Genomic DNA, 8122 nt, shown 5'->3' with positions numbered 1-8122 from the left:
TGTTCCCGAAGATCTCTAATGAGTGAAAGATTAGGGAGATACTGGCCTAAACGTGATGAGCTAGAAGGGAGAGGTGTGAGAGTAAAGGTTCTGCCATACATAAGTTCAAAGGGGTTGAGGCCTGTGGGCTTGTAGAGGGCAGCTCGTAGTCAAGTGAGTGACTGGTAGGTAGGCCAAGATGAGGGATGATTTCTGAGGTGAGAGCATATGTTACTGCTCTAGCATCCTCTGAAGTGCAGGGAAAAGCCTCAACCCAACCTGAAAAGGTATCTGCTAGGGTTAGAAGATAGTGCATCCTTTTGTGGGGAGGCATGTGAGTAAAGTCAATTTGCTAATCCTGGCCAGGATTGTATCATCCGGCCTGGTTGGTGGGAAAGGAACAAATTTGAAGGTCACGTTGATTGGACCAACGAGTAGACTAAGGACAGTTTTGAGTGATTTGTTTAAGTAACTTGGCCATGTAGGGAGAGTAATATAAGGGCTGAAGAAAACATGGTAGGGGTTCATAGCTTATATGAACTGAAGGGCTGAAGAAAACATGGTAGGGGTTCATAGCTTATATGAACTGAATTATTGAAATCTAAAAGGATTTGCTCAGCTTGTGTGGTAGGGAGGACAAAGCAAACAGAGAGAGTAAGCCAGTTGTCTTTCCTCTGTGCTCCCAACTGTTGGAGGTGCTGTATTTCGTTGGGTGTGTATTGGGGTAAGGGCATAGGGGCCATGGAATTGACCTGAGTGGGAGAGGAAGAGTGGGGACCTGGTGATTGAACAGGCTGATTTGCAGTTAGATCTGCCAGTTTGTTTCCCTGGGCTATGGGCTCATTGGAGGTTTGGTATCCTCTGCAGTGTATAACACCAACTCCTTTGGGAGTTGTGCAGGCTCAAGAAGTACCTTAATAAGATTCCATTTTTTATGGGCCCTCGGTGAGTGGTCATGTATCCTCTCTCCTTCCATATGGCCACACAGGAGTGTAGGATGTGGTGAGCATACTTAGAGTCAGTGTATATATTGACTCAGTGGTTAGTTGCCAGAGTGAGAGCGTGGGTGAGGGCACTGTTTTCTCAGTAGTTAGCTTGTGTTAGATTTGCTATGGCAAAACCCACCCTGGAGGCAAGTGTGGAGGTGGTGATACCATCTACGAACCCTGTACATTGGGGCCACATAATAAGAGGCAAGGAGATGTGTGGAAAGGGATTAAGAAAGAGGTCTAAAGTCTCCATGCAATTATAATCTAAAGGTCATGAGTGTTTTGGGATGAGAGTGGCTGGATTTAAGGGAGGTCAAGGTTTAAAGGAGAACTGGAAATTTTCAATGAAGGTAAGGTGGATAACTTGTAGGCAGGAAGGGGAGAGAATTGACATGGCCTTATGGCTGAGGTCTTGACTGTTTGTTGTCCATAAGTTAGTTTAGAGCTTTCTTGTGCTAAAAGGGTGGCTGCCACCAAGGCCCTTAAACAGAGTGCCCATCATCTAGGTGTGGTGTCTAGTTGTTTAGAGAGGTATGTAATGGGTGAAAATATATCCTGACTTTTGTCTCAAAACCCTGACTGCCAATCTTTGGGTTGTGGTAATGTATAGGATAAAAGGANTGATTGCAAGTGATGAAAAGTGATGATTATATGGGACCAGTGGGTTGTAACGTTCTTGCTCAAAGGAAAGAACATTGTAATTGTCTTTTCTGGGAATAAACTGTAATTCTATTTTTCTTAGAACATATGTCACTTACAAAGAGATATTATGATATTGTTCATTGATTAATTTTGATTATGTAGACTTTAAGAAAAAGTATAAAAAGTATGTACATGCTTCAATAAAGTGTCAGAATTCAGCAGATCCCTTGAGTCTGTGTGTTTGCTGTCCATCCATTGCTGACGCTGCCCTTCCTCCCTTTTGGGGGATCCCTTACCAGTGGGGACCTTTACAATCTCTATGCTGGGGCTGGTCCCCGGCATGAAGTCTCATACCAAGGCGCCTTTCCTAGTACTTTTACTGTCATGGGGGTGGCGATAAGTACTGTATAAGGCCCTTCCCAGCATGATGAGAGGGGCTTTGGGATTTGGGTCTTAATATACACTTGCTGTCCCTGGCTCAGTTTAAAGTCTGAGAGGTTGGTGGGGAGAGGATGAGGTAATAGAAGGTTGGCCTGTTCCCGAAGATCTCTAATGAGTGAAAGATTAGGGAGATACTGGCCTAAACGTGATGAGCTAGAAGGGAGAGGTGTGAGAGTAAAGGTTCTGCCATACATAAGTTCAAAGGGGTTGAGGCCTGTGGGCTTGTAGAGGGCAGCTCGTAGTCAAGTGAGTGACTGGTAGGTAGGCCAAGATGAGGGATGATTTCTGAGGTGAGAGCATGCGTTACTGCTGTAGCATCCTCTAAAGTGCAGGGAAAAGCCTCAACCCAACCTGAAAAGGTATCTGCTAGGGTTAGAAGATAGTGCATCCTTTTGTGGGGAGGCATGTGAGTAAAGTCAATTTGCTAATCCTGGCCAGGATTGTATCATCCGGCCTGGTTGGTGGGAAAGGAACAAATTTGAAGGTCACGTTGATTGGACCAACGAGTAGACTAAGGACAGTTTTGAGTGATTTGTTTAAGTAACTTGGCCATGTAGGGAGAGTAATATAAGGGCTGAAGAAAACATGGTAGGGGTTCATAGCTTATATGAACTGAATTATTGAAATCTAAAAGGATTTGCTCAGCTTGTGTGGTAGGGAGGACAAAGCAAACAGAGAGAGTAAGCCAGTTGTCTTTCCTCTGTGCTCCCAACTGTTGGAGGTGCTGTATTTCGTTGGGTGTGTATTGGGGTAAGGGCATAGGGGCCATGGAATTGACCTGAGTGGGAGAGGAAGAGTGGGGACCTGGTGATTGAACAGGCTGATTTGCAGTTAGATCTGCCAGTTTGTTTCCCTGGGCTATGGGCTCATTGGAGGTTTGGTATCCTCTGCAGTGTATAACACCAACTCCTTTGGGAGTTGTGCAGGCTCAAGAAGTACCTTAATAAGATTCCATTTTTTATGGGCCCTCGGTGAGTGGTCATGTATCCTCTCTCCTTCCATATGGCCACACAGGAGTGTAGGATGTGGTGANGATGAGATAGGTTTGGGAGGGATAGAGCTGGGGCTGTGAGGAGAACAGCTTTTAATTGCTGTAAGGGAGAATTAATGGGCTTTGTGGGATCTAAAGGAATGGCAGGATCCCCTTTGGTTGCTTCATAAAGGAGTTTTGTGCAAGCTCATCCATGTTGCTGCAAATGGCAGAATTTAATTTATTTAAATGGCTGAGTTATATTCTATTGTGTATGTACACCAAATTTTCCCCATCCATTAATCAATCGATGGACATTTAATTTGGTTACAACTCTTGGCTATTGTGAACAAGTTATGGTAAACATGGGAGTACTAGTATCCCTTTGACATGATGATTTTCTTTCATCTGGGTATGCACTCAGTAGTGGGATTTCTGGATCCTATGGTACCTCTATTTGTAGTTTTTTGAAAACCTCCTCCCACAGAAACCTGCTACATGGGTGGAACCACCACAGTAGGCATCTACTAGAGAATGCAGAGCCTAAATGTGGGGTCACTGTCTCAACAGAGAGCACCCACTAAGTCAATGCCAAGTAGAGCTATAGGATCAGGGCAACTGCCTTGAACCCAGAACTGTAGTGCCATTGATAATTTGCAATGCCCACCTGGAAAAGCTGCAGGTACCAGTGAAGCTATGTCGGTTACACCTAGCATAGCCACGGAGGTGGGGTTCCCCAAGGCTCTGCAGGCCCAAATACCACACTCTGCCCAGGATGCAGGACTTCAAGCCAAAGGATATTATTTTTCAGCTTTAACATCTGCCCTGCTGGGTTTAGGACTTTTTGGGTGACAGTTCCTCCTTTCCTCTGGCCTATTCCTCCCTTTTGGAATGGGAATGTGCACCTAATGTGGATTCCACCATTGTATCTTGGAAGTACATAAATTTTATCTTGATTTTTATAGGCTCACAGCTGGAAAGAGTTTTGCCTTTAGTCTCAGATGTGACTTTGTAGAATTTTAAGTTTATGCTGGAATGTGCTAAGATTTCTGGGACTATTGAGATTGAGTCATTGTATTTTGTATGTGAGAGCTAATAAGAAAGTGAGACAAGATGCTGGGTACTGATCAAGGTTTATTAAAGGAAAAGAATCTGCCAGGCTGTGCTCAAAGTGGAGGGCAGCACCAGGTGTGGGGGTGAGAGAGCTTACACAGGGTGCCAAGGGCTGGCTGATACAATCAAGAAGGGGCATTATGCTAATGTGGATGCTATGTGACCAGGGGGGGGGAACTGCACACTTGCAGCATCAAAAGGGTTTCTGTTTTGCAGAAGTCATGAGGCTTTTAGTAAAGGGAAGGAGGGATAGATTTAGTGCTGGAGTATTAGACAAGGCCGGGGACTATTCTGTGATTATTGTGTGCAAAATGGCACTGGTCACATCCAAGATCTACCAATTACCTCTTGTCTTTTTTGATAATAACCATTCCAATAAGTGTAAGGTGATTCTCATTGTGATTTTATTAGCAGTTCCCTGATAATTAGTGACAGTTGAGCACCTTCTCATATACCTGTTGGTCATTTGTATGTCTTCTTTGGAAAAGATGTTTATTCAGATCCTTTGTGAAATTTTTAATTGGGTTATTTGATTTATTGCATTTAAGTTGTAGGAGTTCCTTTATACCTTTGAGATTAGCCCCTTATCAGAAATATGCTTTTCAAATATTTTCTCTCACTCTCTATGTTGTCTTTTAATTTTTGGATTGTTTCCTTTGCTATGCAGAAGCTTTTAGTTGATGTAGTGCAACTGGCTTATTTTTCCTTTGTTGCCAGAGTTTGTATTCTATCCAAACACTGATTGCAAAGACCAGTGTCAGGAAGGATTTCTTCTATGGTTTATTCTAGGATTTTTGAGGTTTCATGTCTCACATTTAAGCATTTAATCCATCTTCAGTTCATTTTTATGCATGGTGTAAGATAAGAATGTAATTCCATTGTTCGTATATGGATATCCAGTTTCCCCAGCACCATTTATTAAAGAGACTATCCATTTTCCATTGTGTATTCTTGGTGCCCTTGTGAAAGATCAGTTGACCATAGATGTGTGGGTTTATTTCTAGGCTCTATGTACTTTTTTTCATTGGTCTACATTTTTTATTCCTTATGAATATTCATGAGATACAGAGCTGATTGTGACCCCTCAGGCCTAAGATGTGATAGCCAGGTCCATACTGGCAGCATACAATTACCACAAATTGCATTTGTACCCTGTGCCCCCCAATAAATTATGCCCAACCTCCCTCTGCCCCCACCTTTCCCCCACTTCAATTTGTATCCTTGGGTATGTTCTCTCCATTTGCAAGTCCAATGAACCACTGTGGTCTTTCTTTCCTTCCTTCTTTCTCCCTTAGCTTCCACTTATGAGTGAGTACATGTGGTATTTATCCCTTTGTGCTTTGCTTATTTCACTCAGCATAAGTTTCTTCAGACTTATCCATGTTGTATCAAATTGGAGAATTTCATTCTTTTTATGGAAGAGTACTATTCCATATCTTGACTCTTGTAAACAGAGCTGCAATGCACATGAGAGTGTAGGTGTAAGACTGGCCCGAAAGCGTGAATCTTACTTGTTGGAAAGGCTCATCTTGCAAAGACCAGGATACAGAGACCGATGCAATCAAGCAAGAGGAGTTTATTGCCAGCATGCTGGGGTCACTCAGCATTCAAGACAAAAGCGACCCCGAGCCTTTAACACAAGAGATTTTTATACAGTTTTTTAGACGGACTTTCACAATAGGATGAGTTGTTTACTGTTTACAGGTTATCAGTGGTGACCTTTGGATTTATTGGTGGGCTTTAGCAAGCTGATACCCTGTAAGGAACAGTGCACTTCCCAATCATTTATCTTCCAGGTGGGTTTTGGATAAGGAACTGGTCAGTCAGTTCCTGGAATTGGGTGGTATTTTACTCCCTTCCTGGAATTTAATGTGTCTGGGCCTGCCTTACTTAAAATGACATTACTTATGTTTTCTTGTTTTTAGCAAGCATTAAATACAGAAGCAAATTAAGCATGTTAAAGTTATATTTTTTCCTGGAGAATTTCATTCTTTTTATGGAAGAGCACTATTCCATAATTTGAGTCTTGTAAACAGAGCTGCAATGCACATGAGAGTGTAGGTATCCCTAAGACATGATGATTTCCATTCCTTTGGATATATAATCAGAAGTAGGATTGCTGGGTCATATGTAAGATCTATCTGTAGTTGTTCGAGGACACTCCATACTGTTTTCCATAGTGGTTGTACTAATTTATAGTCCCACTAACAATACAGGAGCATTCCCTTCTCTTCACATTCTCACCAGCATTTGTTATTCACCATCTTTTTGACAGTCAAAGGAATTGAATAGACATTTATCAAAGGAAGACATGCAAATGGCCAACAGGTACATGAAAAAATAGGCAATAGGTTATGCTCCATTGTTTTATGCATCTGCTTTTATGTAACTACAACACTGTTTTAATTACTGTATCTTTGTAGTAGTTTTGAGATAAGGTAGAATGATGCTTCCAGCCTTTTTCTTTGTTCTAAGGAAAGGGAAAACCAATTTTCAAATTTGCGTGGATTCTCAAGGGATCCCCAAAACCCAAATAGTTTGGGGGAATAAAGAACAAATTTTGAGGATTTACAAATCCTGATTTCAAAACCAAATAAGTGGCTACAGTAGATAAAAACAATGTGGTGTCGGCAAAAGACAGATATATAGATCAATGGAATGGAATAGAAAACCCAGAAGTAAACTCTCCAGTATATGGTAACAAAATGCCAATACCATTCAACAGGAAAATGACAACCATTTCAAGAAATAATGCTAGGAAAACTGTTTATCCACATGAAAAAAAATTATGTTTGAACTTAACACCATATATAGAATTAACCCAACCAGCCCAGTGATGACCACTGAGCCATGACAGGAAGCACCTTAGGCTCCCGAGCTGGGACAGTGGGCATCCAAGGGCCTCAGCCACGCCACTCTGACATCTGCATCCAGCCTAGGAATGACCATTGAGGCACCACCAGAAACAGTGGGTTCCTGAGACAGTGTGGTTGGTTGGCCATGAGCTTCAGCCATACTCACAACATCTGCATCCAGCCCAGCAATGAGCAAGCTGCTGCTGGATACCCCTTGGTCTTTCTTGTCACATTAAGGGGTGTGCCACAGGCCTCAAACATGCCCCCCTCCTTCTTCTTCCTACCACAGTATTTCCCTCCCTCTTTCCCTCTACCCCCACCCCAAACTGATCTGCAACAAAGTCTTAGAAAGCAAAAGACAGATATATAGATCAATGGAATGGAATAGAAAACCCAGAAGTAAACTCTCCAGTATATGGTAAAAATATTTTTGACAAAATGCCAATACCATTCAACAGGAAAATGACAACCATTTCAAGAAATAATGCTAGGAAAACTGTTTATCCACATGAAAAAAAATTATGTTTGAACTTAACACCATATATAGAATTAACCCAACCAGCCCAGTGATGACCACTGAGCCATGACAGGAAGCACCTTAGGCTCCCGAGCTGGGACAGTGGGCATCCAAGGGCCTCAGCCACACCACTCTGACATCTGCATCCAGCCTAGGAATGACCATTGAGGCACCACCAGAAACAGTGGGTTCCTGACACAGTGTGGTTGGTTGGCCATGAGCTTCAGCCATACTCACAACATCTGCATCCAGCCCAGCAATGAGCAAGCTGCTGCTGGATACCCCTTGGTCTTTCTTGTCAGATTAAGGGGTGTGCCACAGGCCTCAAACATGCCCCCCTCCTTCTTCTTCCTACCACCGTATTTCCCTCCCTCTTTCCCTCTACCCCCACCCCAAACTGATCTGCAACAAAGTCTTAGAATGTAAAAAATAAATTTAATAAATAAATAAATTTTAAAAAATAATAATAAAAAAATTTAACTCGAAATAGATCAAAAACCTAAACATAAGAGCTAAAACTATATGTCTCTTAGAAGAACACATAGGGATAAATCTTATTGACACTAGATTTGGCAATGATTTTTGGGGTATCACAAAAAAGGCAAACTGCACTATA

Source organism: Galeopterus variegatus, unplaced genomic scaffold (genome assembly GCF_000696425.1).
Source record: "Galeopterus variegatus unplaced genomic scaffold, G_variegatus-3.0.2 Scaffold8337, whole genome shotgun sequence".
NCBI classification, from domain to species: domain Eukaryota; kingdom Metazoa; phylum Chordata; class Mammalia; order Dermoptera; family Cynocephalidae; genus Galeopterus; species Galeopterus variegatus.
This window is presented reverse-complemented; position numbering follows the sequence as displayed.